This window comes from Pongo abelii, chromosome 18, assembly GCF_028885655.2.
Source record: "Pongo abelii isolate AG06213 chromosome 18, NHGRI_mPonAbe1-v2.0_pri, whole genome shotgun sequence".
Lineage (NCBI taxonomy): Eukaryota > Metazoa > Chordata > Mammalia > Primates > Hominidae > Pongo > Pongo abelii.
In genome coordinates, this window is record NC_072003.2 from 77,652,300 (window position 1) to 77,667,135 (window position 14,836).

General features: G+C 45.1%; 1 protein-coding gene and 1 long non-coding RNA gene across 7 annotated transcripts in view; one reads left to right on the forward strand and one right to left on the reverse strand.

The window, feature by feature from the left end:
• WWOX (WW domain containing oxidoreductase) overlaps nt 1-14,836 on the forward strand; it is a 1,117,686-nt gene that overhangs the window by 133,576 nt on the left and 969,274 nt on the right.
• Nucleotides 481-7,463, reverse strand: LOC129050951 (uncharacterized). The gene is made up of 3 exons (XR_008514887.1): nt 6,837-7,463; nt 3,749-3,849; nt 481-657 (listed from the first exon to the last, which is right to left on the reverse strand). It is a non-coding gene; the product is annotated as an uncharacterized LOC129050951 (long non-coding RNA).

Genomic DNA, 14,836 nt, shown 5'->3' on the forward strand with positions numbered 1-14,836 from the left:
TTTGTGATATATCATATGAATATACTTGAGGGTCATGAGAAGTTCATATGTGTGTGTGTAGTGTGGGCCCCAGACTTTCGCCACACCACTGGCTAAAGTGGCCATGTTTTTGTACGTCTCTGCAGAGCTTACAAGTTATTCAACAGCCAGATTTCTATTCTGATATGCCCTTTTAGTTTTCAAAGCATCGAAAAAGGGTAATCTTTAGAACCGAAGTATTTGGAAAACTCCTGGCCTTGAATAAGGTATTTTTGAATTTGAACAGCTAAGAACCCATCAAATCAAAATGCTAATAATTCTTCCAAGTCAAAAGGTAACTCTCATTCTATTATGCATTGACCACCATTCACTTTCTGTTGGACTGCTTTTGGAAAAAGAGCCATAGGTCTCTATTTTAAAAATAGAGGTAAAATGATAAAACAAAACAAAAACACACACACACACACACACAAAAAAACACACAAAAAAACCACACAAGTCTCATCAGCCAAGGGATTTAAAAATCAAATTTAACTTCAAAAAACTGAAGTTGATATAGCAGGATCTTGGAGATGGAGTTTCTTTACTTCTCTTTTTTTTCTAACTAAGGGATTAAGGATACAAACCCAACTTCGAATTTCTTTCTGGGTGGTCTTGAAAACTTAACAGTAGGTCCTCCTGTAAAGAGGTGGGGGAAATGAAAAGAAATCCTTTACTCTCATCTGCTGGTTTTAAAATGAGAAAAATACACACACACACACGTAATGATGTTCATGATGTTAATGGAGGGAAATATCATAAATAATTAAGAATTTGAAATTATTACAAAATATTTAGTATTGTTGTTACTGTTATTAGTAGGAAGGGGCCTTGCCATGCTTCCTTTCTTCAAACAGCTCAGTACTTTAAAATCGAGTGTGGCTGTGTTTGTCAGTCGTGGTTTGTGTTCTTTGATTTGTTCTGCGTGTTCTTCTTTTGGAGAGGATGTGTCACTTTGCCAGTCTTGGTCCTTGCTGTTGTCTGATGGAGGGAAACAAGCCTGCCAGGCCGGTTCATCTGACCCCTGGTGGCAGGGAGTGGAGGTGCACTCCGGATGCTCTTGGGGAAACATAAGGAGGATAAAGAAAGGGACAGCAGGACCCTGACAATCCCTGCCCCTAAGCATGGAAAAGCCTCCGGACCGGGTCTGGAGTGCAACAGAGGCCCCTGACCTTGTCTCTACCTCTCTTTCTGCATCTTCAGCGTGGCTTCACTGGTTTCCAAGTCTCTGTGTCCCCCCTCGTGTCTTTTTTCTTTTGCAGCCGGCTTGCAATCGCCTCCTCCTAACTCTCAAAAGGATGCATGGGATGGGCTCAGTGTAGTCACTGTTGTGCCTTTCGGACAAGGCTTTCCAGCCAGGCCACCCTGTCTACAAGGCTGCCCTCACATCACGGGTGTTCATATTGTCCAGACTACATGGTCAAGGTGATTGGGGGAAGGAGGCCACCAATTGCTAAGGAGCTGCCCAGAGATGCTGCCTCATTGGGAACCTGTGAGTGGGCTGGTTTCCCCCAGCAGAGGGGCTGTAGCATAGCAGGTACCCACAAGAGCTTGGGCATGGCCTTTTTCTCTAAAGGGCTGGATAGTCAATATTTTCAGCTTTGTGGGCTTTATGGTCTCTGTTGCAACTTCTCAACTCTCCTGTCACAGCAGGAAAGCAGCCGCAGATAATATATAAATGGACGGCTGTGTTCCAATAAAACTTTATTTATAGAAACAGGCAGTGGGCCAGATTCAGCCTGTGGGCCATAGGTTGACAACCTCTGACTCTAGTATTCAGATCACAGGCTTTGGATGTCTCATATCTGAATCTTTCTAATCTCATGAAAGGGCAAGGTAATTAAAATGTTAATACGTTAGTTTTCTCACCTGTCAATGGTTCAATGACATCATTTATGCAAAACATACAAAACTGAGAGTAAAATCTCAGCAAATGCTAGTTTCCTGGCCTCCTTTTACATACTTAAAAGGATGGTGGGAGATAGTTTGAGATTTGAGGCCTCTGGAGAATAGGTGTTTTTGTGATGATTTTGGCTTTTCAGTTTGACAGTTGGCTTTGCTTTTTTGACAGACACATTAAGAGCTTTAGGGGTCATTTCATGGTTTGTCCTTTCCATGTCAGGGACACCTTTCACGTGGCCATTTTAAGCACAGAAATTGACTTCAAGTAGTTTACTCATATGAACTTGTCTGTAATCATCTTTCCCCATTTGGATGGTAGGTTGCACATTTTAATTCAAGGTTTGTCTAATCTGTTAGTGCATATTCTTGGCTCAAGCAGGATAAGACACTAGTAACCATGAACCTGTATATCAAAAAGCGTGACTAGACTTTCACAGTTAAACATGTGCTGAAATCCATAGTGGATACCAGAGAGGGTCCTGGAATCTGAGAATGGATGACTTGTCCCATGATGATAATATCTGTGTTCCTGTGGCTGGGCCCGGTGGCTCACACCTGTAATCCCAGCACTTTGGGAGGCCGAGATGGGAGGATCACGAGGTCAGAAGTTGAAGACCACCCTGACCAATATGGTGAAACCCCATCTCTACTAAAAATACAAAAATTAGCCGGTGTGGTGGTGCATGCCTGTAATCACAGCTACTCAGGAGGCTGAGGCAGGAGAATCACTTGAACCCAGGAGGCGGAGGTTGCAGTGAGCTGAGATCACGCCATTGTACTCCAGCCTGGGCGACAGAGTGAGACTCCGTCTCAAAAAAAAAAAAAAAAAAAAAAAAATCTGTGTTCCTGCCTGGCTTATTGAGCTCCATGGTAAACGTTCAGAGGCTGCAGGAATGATTCAAAGTCTGATTGATTTATGTGCATCGGGCATTTTGTTGATATCATTCAGATTAATGATGGCACTGAAAATGTGTAATGCAAATGAGAAGTTTGTATCCTGCCTGCTATACCATGATTCCAATTTAAGAGGGGGTAAAAACATTGCACTTTTTAATCTATTGTTTTTTGAAAGGGACTGTTTAAAACACTTAATTTTGCTAAGTTATGGCTCATATCGTCTTTGCTATTTTGGTTTTGAAAAATTGAGTAGGAAGCAATTGCCTTCTTAAATGACTTGAACATCAAAGGCAAGGAGTGTCTTGTTTTAGGAGCAGCCAGGCTCATATCCCTCTGATCCAGCCAAGTGCTTTCACTTGGTCCTACTCTGAGGAGTCACCAGTGGGTCTCACTCTGGGACAGGCCCCTGGTTGACCTGGAAAGACCTAGACCAAGAGTCACAAGCTACCGCCCATGGACAAAACACAGCCGGTACCTCTTTGGCTATGGCCTGCAGGCTCAGAATAGTTTTTACATTTTAAATCATCTGCAAAAAAGAATAAAGAGGAGAATATTATTTCTTGAAAGAGGAAAATGTTATGGAATTCTGATTTCAGTGTCATAAAGTTTTGAATTTCATCAATAAAAAATTTGCAGAAATTTGTTTTTCTCTCCTGTTATGTAAATACCTCTGTAATAGCCTCAGTTTTGCCTCTTGGCTCACAAAGCCTAACTTGTTTACTATTTAGCCCTTTACAAAAAAAGTTTGCGAACATCTGACATCCAACAACAATTTTCAGTCTTTTTTGTAGCTCCCAAATTCTTTCATTAAACCAGATCCCTTGAGGGAAGCCTGGTTTACAAAATAGATTAAGTGATGTGGCTGTTTGGAGCAGGAGGCTGTGGTCTGAGTCTTGCTGGCCTCAACCCCGAACTCACTTCCACACCTTACCTCCTGGGGATAAGGCTGCCTTCGTCTAGAAAGTGCCTCGGTTCCAGCTTGGAAATATCCATGTACAGTTCCTTTTTTGCTATTCCAAAAGCCAAAGAGCTCTGAAAAGCAAAAACAAATTTATTGTAAATTTATAGCAAATTTATTTGGTGGTGAAATTTGACTTCAGCTATAGCGTCCTTGTTTCTCCTTTCTAGTGTGAATATTCATTTTGTTTTGTTTTGTTTTTTTTGGAGGCAAGGTCTCACTTCATCACCCAGGCTGGAGTGCAGTAGTGTGATCACAGCTCAGGGAAGCCTCGACCTCGGGCTCAGGTGATCTTCCTGCTTTAGCCTCCCAAGTAGCTGGGACTCCAGGCATGTGCCACCATATCCAGCTAATTTTTGTATCTTTGTAGAGATGGGGTTTCTCTACCATGTTGGCCAGGCTGAATAATCATATTTTCACTGAAGAAATAGAAATGTCGTTGTTATAGGATGTTACCCAAACCCTGCAAAGGTATTTTGTAATATGTAGTATATGTGCTAAATTACTTTTTTTTGTTGTTGTTGAGATGGAGTTTCGCTCTTGTTGGCCAGGCTGGAGTGCAATGGTGTGATCTTGGCTCGCTGCGACCTCTACCTCCCGGGTTCAAGCGATTCTTCTGCCGCAGCCTCCCGAGTAGCTGGGATTGTAGGAATGCGCCACCACGCCCGGCTAATTTTGTATTTTTAGTAGAGATGGGGCTTCTCCATGTTGGTCAGGCTGGTCTCAAACTCTGGACCTCAGGTGATCCGCCTGCCTTGGCCTCCCAAAGTGCTGGGATTACAGTGCCTCGCCCAAAGTACCTTTCTAACATGGAGGAATTAGGAATACTGAAGGCATCGGCCCCAAGGGTTTGATGTGCTCTTGCCGCCAAGGCCTGCAGATTTCCATCACCTCTCCACATTGTAGACTTCTCGTACCTGCATGATGCCAGGATGCTCTAACCTGGCCACGCATACCCCGTGGATTCTCAGCTGTTGTGTATTTCCTACTCAGGTGCCCACTGTGTCTGGTGCTCACCCACATTTTGGTTCATCCTGACTTTGCCACAGCCTCCCCAGTCTGCATTTCTCCCACGGCTTCTCCCAGCCGTGGCCCAGTAACACTGTAATGTAGACTGTGGCATTCCCTGGGTTTAAGCTGTTGACCAGCTCTTGATGGACAGATGCTGGTGGAGATGGGGAAGGTGCTGTTCCCTTCCTCCTGGCAAGGGCAAGGAAAGCAGGGTGGTCCTCCTATCCGCGTGAGGAAGGAAGAGCCTCATTCAGGCTGAGACGCTGATGGAGAACTGGGTCCAGGGATAATGTTTTGTGTTCCTGCTCATGGGACTGGTGTGTTATTGTCAAGGGATCTTACAGGCCTTGCTTCCCAGGCCCCTCTATCCCCTCTGTTCTTGCTTAGGCATTAGGGATTTGGCTCTTCTAGGTTTTTTTCTTTTTTTGAGACAGGATCTCACTTTGTCATGCAGGCTGGAGTGCAGCAGCGCGATCTTGGCTCACTGCAACCTCCGCCTCCTGGGTTCAAGTGATTCTCCTGCCTCAGTCTCCCGAGTAGGTGGGTCTACAGGCACACGCCACCACACCCGGCTAGTTTTTGTATTTTTTAGTAGAGATAGCGTTTCACATGTTGGCCAGGCTGGTCTCGAACTCCTGACCTCAGGTGATCCGCCTGTCTCGACCTCCCAAAATGCCGGGATTACAGATGTGAGCCACCACACCAAGCTGGCTCCTCTAGTTTTTGAAGCTCACTTTTCTTTTTTCCTCAAGACTCACAGGGAATGGGACCAGGCACCTGTCTTTATACATTCTCAAAGTCCAAGGGGACGATGCCATGCTCTGGTTCTAAGCCAGTTGGACAGACACAGGCAAGGGAAGCTGTCAGTGTGGGTGAGCTGCAGTGTAAGGGTAGTGGGTGGAATAGCGTCTCCCCAAAATCCACACCCACACAGAACCGCAGATGTAAACTTATATGGAAACAGGGTCTTTGCAGATGTAATTAGTTAAGACTCTCAAGGTTAAATCATTCAGGCTTTAGAGTGGACCCTAAATCCAATGACGGTTGTCCTCATGAGAAGAGGAAAGCAGGGGGCACAGTGGTGGGTGCGCCTGCAATCCCAGCTACTCGGGAGGCTGCGGAGGGGGCATCGCTTGAGCCCAGGAGTTCATTGCCAGCCTGGGCAATATAGCAAGACCCCGTCTCTTAAAAAAAGAAAAAACACCGAAAGACAAAACAGAAAAAGGAGAAGAGGAGAGGACACAGAGGAGAAGACTCTGTGAAGTCAGAGGCAGAGATTGGAGTGATGCATCTACAAGCCAAGAGATACCAAGGTCATGAGCAGCCCCTAGCACGGTTTCCACAAGGAGCCACCCGTGCCAACACCTTGGTTTCAGACTTCTGGTCTCCTGAACTGTGAGAGTCAGTTTCTATTGAGCTTGTGCTGATTCTCTAGGGCAGCCCTAGCACACTGCCACATCTGGTTTCCTGGAGGAACTTCGCAGGGTCTTTGTTCTTGATCTACAGTCTCTGGAAGTCTCAGCAGCCTCCTGTGCTCACGACTGTCATTCCAGAGCAGCCGTCTCGTGTTATGCATTTGCTTACTCATAAATAAATATTTCATGAGAACCTGCGAGGGCCAGGCTGGGCCAGGCAGGTATTGCAGGTACAAGGATCTATATAAGACAGTGCCCTTTAGAAGATACCTGTCTCATTGAGAAGCGTTGAGTAAATGGGTCTCTGTGGTCATTCCCTCCAGAACATGAAGCCAAAGGGCTGAGAGGGAGACTCCAAGAATGAATTAGTGTCCAGCAGCATATCCCTTGTCTCAAGATGACAACTTGCAATTTGGGGATCTCTCAACCTCCTGACCCCCATCTCAGTGGGCATGTTCCTCACCTGGCTGGCTGCCCCTGCTTACTGATGCAGCCTTCTGTCACGCGGTACTCACCTCTATTCACTGCATTCCACCAACACTGGCCTTGGGAGCCAGCGGTGCCCCCATTGTACAGATGAAAGTCTTATGACTACCAACATTAAAATGAGAATGATATTGACCCATGATACTTACCCAACTGTTCAGTGGATTCGGTGTGCCCTCAGCATGGTTCCCAGCATGTAGTAAGTGCTCTGTAAATGTCAGCATCTATTATTATCATTTGTGGTTTTTTTTTTTTTTCCCCCTTTCCTGCCTTCCTTTCTTTCCCTCCTTGGTCTGCTTCCTCCTGTTACTATCAGAACCTGCCTGCCTCATCCTTGTTCCAGCCTTGATGGCGATGCGATTGTAGCTGCTGTTGCTATTTGTTTTTTTGGTTTGTTTGTTTGTTTTGAGAGGGAATTTTGCTCTTGTCACCCAGGCTGGAGTGCAATGGCGCCATCTCGGCTCACTGCAGACTCTTCCTCTTGAAGCTGGGGAAGTTCAAGCAATTCTCCTGCCTTAGGCTCCTGAGTGGCTGGGACTACAGGCATGTGCCACCACGCCTGGCTAATTATTTATAGTTTTAGTAGAGATGGGGTTTCACCATGTTGTCCAGGCTGGTCTCGAAGTCTTCAGCTCAAGTGATCTGCCCACCTCGGCCTTCCAAAGGGTTGGGATTACAGCCACTGTTGCTATTGATGATTATTATGATGTCATTGCTCAGATTCACTTGGCTCAGAGAGGGCGGAGTCAGAGTGACCCAGGTGGTCACTGCTCCCCTTCTTGTCCATCACATCAGCTGCCTCCAACAGTATTGCCTGGCAGCGTCACTTAGCAGCCCTCTCCCTCACAGGGCTTTTGAGGCAGACAAATGCCACTGATAAAGCAAAAGCAAATGTTTTGGGTGAATTCCCCATAGCTACACTAGATTTGAGGCTGAGAAATGGAATGCCTGTCACTGTTGACTGAAAAATACAGCTCTCCTAATAGAGTCTTGGTGCAGGAGCTGTTAGCCTTGCCGCCCTGCAGACTTGAAGAATTGCGACGTCGGCCTAACGTAATTCTGGTAACTTTGTCTGCTTCTGCCTCGGGTAGAAATAATTCAGATTTCACTCTCCATTTTCTTTAATGGGCTAAACAGCCACTTTGTAATACCTGTATTTTATGAGACATAATTCTGGATATTGTTTCTGCAGCGTTTTTGAAAAGACAAACCTGAGAGAGCCCGGCTATTTAACTTAAGCAATTTTAAAGTTATTTGTAAAATGATATGCTGTCTTTTTTGACCCAGTTACTTTATAAAGCTACATTCTTTGGCAAACATTAACACAACTTCTCCGTGTGTGGGCTAAATAAATATTCGGGCAACACTGATTGAGCGCTGCCTTGGGTAAATAATTCTCTCTCCACACATTTCCTAGTTTATAATGAGGAGTTTTCTTCGTGGTCTGACCAAATGTAACATTCCATTGAAAATGAGACATAAATCTTTGAGTGAGGGAGACGTGGAACCAGGGTTTGAGGAGGGTTATTAAAAAGGTGAGGGTAGCAGGGTGACCTCCTGAGTCCCCTGCTCCCCCGAGCTTTCTCTTCTCTCTGGAACCCATGGCTAATAGGGGACAGGAGAGAGCGGAAGCAGAAAGAATAAGAGACATGAAAGCCAGCCAGGCGCAGTGGCTCACGCCTGTAATCCTAGCACTTTGGGAGGCCGAGGCAGGCGGATCACTTGAGGTCAGGAGTTTGAGACCAGCCTGGCCAACATGGTGAAACCCCATCTCTACTAAAAATAACAAAATTAGCTGGGTATGGTGGTGTGCACCTGTAATTCCAGCTACTTGGAAGGCTGAGGCATGACAATTGCTTGAACCTGGGAGGTGGAGGTTGCAGTGAGCCGAGATCGCACCACTGCACTCCAGCCTGGGTGACAGAGGGAGACTCTGTCTCAAAACAAAACCAAAAGCAAAAAAAGAGACATGTGAGCCTTCCCTTCCCTCTCCCCATTCTAGCCTCCTCTCACCCAGGTCCATTCTTCCACTGTCATCCCATGATACTCTCTTGCATTTTAAAGTTTAGAAGCCCTTATTGCTTTGTTTTGTTTTTGAAATACAAATATCACATTTTTTATTGTTCTATAGTAATACACATGTTTCTTCTATAGTACATTAAATCACAAGAGGTGGTAGTGTATCTACTAACACCTATACTTTTAAGTAGTGTTGAGTGTAAATGATACTTTGAAATATCTGCAGTAACTGATGTGATATGCAAACATCTGTGATTTCTTTTAATTTTTACTAATTTTCATTTTTTAAAAAACTTTAGTTTCTGGGGTACTCGTGCAGGGTTGTTAAATAGGTAAATGACATGTCATGGGGGTTTGGTATACAGATTCTTTTGTCACCCAGGTCAGAAGCATGGTACCAACAGGTGCTTTTTTGGTCCTCTCCCTCCTTCTGCCCTCTACCCTCAAGTAGGCCCCAGTGTCTATTGTTCCCTTCTTTTTTTGAGACAGAGTCTCACTCTGTCGTCCAGGCTGGAGTGCAGTGGCACCATCTCGGCTCACTGCAACCTCCACCTCCCGGGTTCAAGCGATTCTTGTGCCTCAGCCTCCTGAGTAGCTGGGACTACACGCGTGCACCACCACGCCCGGCTAAGTTTTGTATTTTGCGTAGAGGCAGGATTTCTCCATGTTGGCCAGGCTGGTCACAAACTCCTGACCTTGAGTGATCTCCCTGCCTCAGCCTCCCAAGGTGCTCAGATCACAGGCGTGAGCCACCGCACCCGGCCTATTGTTCCCTTCTTTACGTGCATGTGTACTCAATGCTCAGTTTCCACTTACAAATGAGAACATGTGGTAGTTGGTTTTCTCTTCCTGTGTTAATTCACTTCAGATAATGAAGCTCCTATCCTTGACCCAATCTCCACTCTACCGTTTGATGTCCAGTGTGGACTGCCCCTTTGAAAGCACTTCACTGCGGCTCAGCCTGAGGTGGAAGGTGTCCAAGGTGGCTGGAACACCTCCTGCTGGGGGTGTCAGTCTTGGCTTTCCTGTTTTCTGCCTGTGCAATGGTGGGTAGGTCCCTTGATACCTCGTAACCTCAGCATCCCTGTGGGTGATAAGGAGATGATAATAGTATCTTCCCGATGGGGGTTAAATAAAATAATTCTCGGAGTATGTGAAGTGGTACATGTGAAATGCTCAGCTTTGTGTCTGGCACATAAGGAAGTGGTCAGTGTTTAATCTTAGGGATCATAGATGCTGATAAATTGCCATTTATGGCACATTTCATGTATTGCCTCATTTAAACCTCCTTGCAATCTGTTATGACTCCTGCTGATGATGGGGAATTTGAGACTGTGAGAGGCTTGGCAAAAGGTCTAAGCTGTGAAGTATCTGGAATAGGATTCCACCTTCAGCCCTGCCTTAATGAAGACCATGGTCTTGCCACATTGCATCTCCCCGAGATTTTTATGGTTCTATTTTTAGTCACATTGGCTTGCGTTGGTAAATTTACCGTTCCTGGTCCTTTTGAGTAACTATCTCTGGAAAGGATTAAGTGCAATGATCAATCTAGCAGTGAAGTCCTGGAAGAAACCCATTTGTTAGTCTCCGGGCCTCCCCAGGCCTTATCAGGGCTTAGCCTTCGAGCAGCAGCAACACCTGCACCTGCAGTTACTAATTCCTGTGGAATGAAATAGGCGGGCCCGAAATGTACAGGCCTTATCCAGTGAATTCTCATAGGAGCAAAAAAAAAAGTGTTTTCTTTCCCCCTTGGAGTTCTGTTTCTTCTTAAAATTAGCTCAAAGGAAAATACTCAAAAGTTGAAAAAAAGATTGAAAAAGAAAATCCTCCAATATATATCTACTCTTAGCATTTTGGCATATATTCTTACAGTAGTTTCAAATGCCCAGGCCATTTTGTTTTATTTTGTTTTTTTACAATTGTGGCATATGTACTCGTGATGGATTTGCTTGTTATCTCTAAATTAATTCTCCTACTACAATTCAAATATTCCAGAGATATGTATATTTTTAACACATTGTTAATTATCCCATATAGATAATAGTTTCTTTTCTCTCTTAACATTTTAAAAGCATGCCTCCAGGTTGTTCTAGATGGTCCTGAACAGTGCTTTGAATGGGGACATGATAGTAAACCAATGAGAGGAACCATGGTTTAGTTCATCATTCTCCTTCTAACTGGATTTTTAGGTTGTTACTAACTCTTTTCAGTTGTCGTTTCCATGGCCACGAACATCTTTGGTTCTAAAGCATTTTTCCCATTTAAAATTATTTCTATGGGATTGATTTGCCAGAAGTAGAATTTCTAGGTCAAAGGTACAAACGCTTGAGAAGTCCTGATACATATTAACTTGGGCCAGAAATCTACCATGTAATTGAGAGCACCTTGAGCTTGGCTTCAGAGCCAGGATGAGGACAGGAATACGTGGGCCTTTTGATTTGAAATGTTGAGATACGAATGTATTCTAGATGGGCCAAATAACCAGCTTATTTTATTTTAAAGTCAAGTGAATTTTCTGCCTCACTAATGTGCATGTCTTCAAAGACAAGTAGTGGGAACGGAGTGGGGATTTGTCATCCCGTAGAATGCCACCACATGGAATCGGTCCCGAGGCTTCTGAAAGGAGTTCCAAATTTGAATGCTTCCTAAGTTAGTTCTTGCGGTACAGCGCAGACAATATTCTTCTTTGACAATAGCAGAGACCCAAGTGCCCGGGCGCTTCAGGCGCTTCCAGGTCATGATTAACGTTCTTCAAAATAAGAGCAAAGAAAGGCAGGAAAAGGTCCTCTCCATTCCAGAAAGGAGAACAAAAAGGGAGAATTCTAACACTCTTGCCACCTCTGTTCTCATCCGTCCCATATTAAGAAGCATTCAAAGACTAGGATGCCATTTTGCAAACGTCTCATTCTCCCTGAATGGAAGGGCTCCACACTTTAGCACAACTCGTACAAATCTGCCTTCCCTCATTCTTTTTTGCAGATCATCTCCCTCCTCAACCCTTTCTTTATCATGACTCATTTGGAGCATCTGTGCATTTTTTAAAGGCTGGATTTTCTTTCTGTTGCCATTGAAACATTGCATTTGTACAGTAGAACTACTTAGTGGCACAGTTTGTTATTACATAGAATTAAATACAACCTATTTAAATCATGTACCGTGAAACCAAAGAGCTGTGTATGGAAAAAGCCTCATATAACCTAGTTTGCCAGGTCCTAACTCCCTTCATACATATACTAACATGAAAAAGACCTCCTAGCTTTTTTTTTTTCCCTTCTGTGTCTCTCTTGGTATAACACTACCCTGTTTTTGAAAGTACTTGTACTGCTAATTTATTCTTTAAAGAAGAGGGGGGAAACCTGTTGGTCCCCTCATAAAACAGTTAACAGGAAGCCCGAGACATCTTTTAGTGCCATTTTTGGCTGATGTTTGGAATGGTTCCATCAATCACTGCTATTCATGTATAGCTGGTTTTTATGTCAGTTAAACCATCTTCCATCAAGTTGGTGAAGCAGAGTCAGGGAACAAGATGAATAGCAAAACGTCTTCTGTGGCATGGAAAAGGCTTTGCTTTTAAATGCCCGTGTTGATTTCTTAATATTTTCAACTTCCTCTTCTGAAGCCAGTTCCCCCGGACCATCAGTCATGAGTCTGTTCTTTTAACCTTGTTCAGGTGGCGTGGGGCGGTGTGTGTGGTGGGGAGTGATGGGTGCTTGCCTGGAAGTGCGAGCAATTGATCAGCTGATGAGGGGTATTTATTATCTGTCCCTGACACCCCAGAGAGGGAAATAAATCCTTGGACCCCAGAGTGATTTTCGGAGCCACAAGAATGCAAGATGTCCTCTTTCCAGTCAGCCCATAGCAGTATCAGTCTGTGCAGTTGGAATCTTGCATGGGGAGGTGTTTTTATTTCACACAAGAAAGAATGGCACGTCTTTCCTTGAAAGATGTATTTTGTATATCTTAATGTCAGTTATGTTTACGTGTTTGCTGCTCAGAAATCAACAGGATTTCTGCCCTTCCCCTGCCCCCTGTTTTTCAGTCCTTCAGAGAATATTTGTTGAGTGCAGTGTGTAAAATCATGGCGGTGCCAAGAGGGGGTGTGATGGGCATGGGCCCCCCCCACCGGCGGGAGGAATCTGTTTTCACTGACATTGTTTGGAATGGTGATGATAAAAAGCAGTTAAGCTTTGGTCAGTTTTATTAATGCTTTTAAGTCCATGGCAAGCAATGCACCCGTTATTACTTGCACCTAGTGGACATGGCTCTTATTGCTGCTGCCCCCCCTTTTTTTTTTGCCATGGGTGCAAAAGGTGCCTCTGAGGGTCCCAGAGGACTCAGCATTGGTAAGGATGCAGTCCTAATCCTGAACGTGGGTACAGCTGACCAGGGAGGTAACGCATGAATGCAGCTGATAGGGCCAGTTGGACCCAGATTTCAACTGTGATCTCTATTTCCTTTGCATCTGTTGCATCTGCTCAAACACTCATTCTGCAATTTCCCAACACCTGCTCCCTGCCCTTTATAAAAGCTCATGGTTCCATCTGACTTTCCACTCCTGCATCTCTGGCCTTGGGGCAGGTCAGTCCCTGGATCACCTCACTGTCCTAGGGACGCTCTTCTGGTCCACACTGTGCCTACCTTGGATATGGAGTTCCACTTGTTCCCTTACTTTTCACCTGCCCATGCTCCTCACCCAAGCAGGCATTGATGGAGGGCTCATACCTTACTGAAGATGTGGGGAAAGAGGACACTTATGTAGAACCCAACTACAGGTGGAGCCTTGGCGATCCATAGCCCTCTGTAAAGTGGGGATTGAAGCACATATCTTGCAAGGCTTGGGCATTTATCGCAGGGAGTGATGTGTATATGAATCATCAGCTATGCAACATAATGCTGATGCTAAGTAATAGCATTGATGGAGTGTTGGCATGAGCTGGGCACAGTGCTCCATCCTCTATGTGTGTATTAGTCCATTCTTGCACTGCTATGAAGAAATACCTGAGACTAGGTAATTTATTTAAAAGACACCTTTAATTGGCTCACAGTTCCACAGGCTGTACAGGAAGCATGATGCTAGCATCTGCTTGGCTTCTGGGGAGGCCTCAGGAAACTTACAATCATGGTGGAAGGCAAAGGGGAAGCAAAGCATCTCACATGGTGCAAACAGGAGCAAGAGAGGGAGCAACGGGGCAGGTGCGAAACACTTTTCAACAACCAGATCTCATGAGAGCTGACTCACCACAGAGCAAACATTGCTAAACCAGGCATGAGAAATCTGTCCCCATGATCTAATCACCTCGCACCAGGCCCCACCTCCAACGTTAGGGATTACATTTGGACATGAAGGCTGGGTGCGGTGGCTCACGCTGTAATCCCAGCACTTTGGGAGGCCGAGGCAGGTGGATTGCTTGAGTTCAGTAGTTTGAGACCACCCTGGGCAATACAGTGAAGCCTCGTCTCTACTAAAATACAAAAATGTAGCCAGGCATGGCGGCACGTACCTGTAGTCACAGCTACTCAGGAGGCTGAGGCAGGAGAATTGCTTGAACCCGGGAGGTGGAGGTTGCAGTGAGGTGAGATCGCGCCACTGTACTCCAGCCTAGGTAACAGAGCGAGACCCCATTTCAATAAATAAATAAATAAATAAATAAATTTGACATGAAATTTGGTGGGGACACAGATCCAAACCATATCAACGTGAATTAAATGACATCATTCAGTCCTCAGGACAACCCTCTGAGGAAGTACTCACGCCCCACTGCCTTTTTTTTTTTTTTTTTTGAGGCAGAGTCTTGCTCCATCACCAGGCTGGCACGATCTTGGCTCACTGCAAGATTCACCTCCCGGACTCAGGTGATTCTCCTGCCTCAGCCTCCTGAGCAGCTGGGACTACAGGAACGTGCGTCTATGCCCAGCTAATTTTTTTGTACTTTTAGTAGAGATGGAGTTTCACCAGGCCAGACTGGTCTTGATCTCCTGACCTCGTGATCCTCCCACCTCGACCTCCCAAAATGCTGAGATTACAGGCGTGAGCCACCGTGTCTGGCGTCATGCCCCGTTTTATAGATGACAAGGCATGGAATGGTTAAATGTCTTTCCCAAGCTCATGGATTGGTGACAGTGGAGGTGT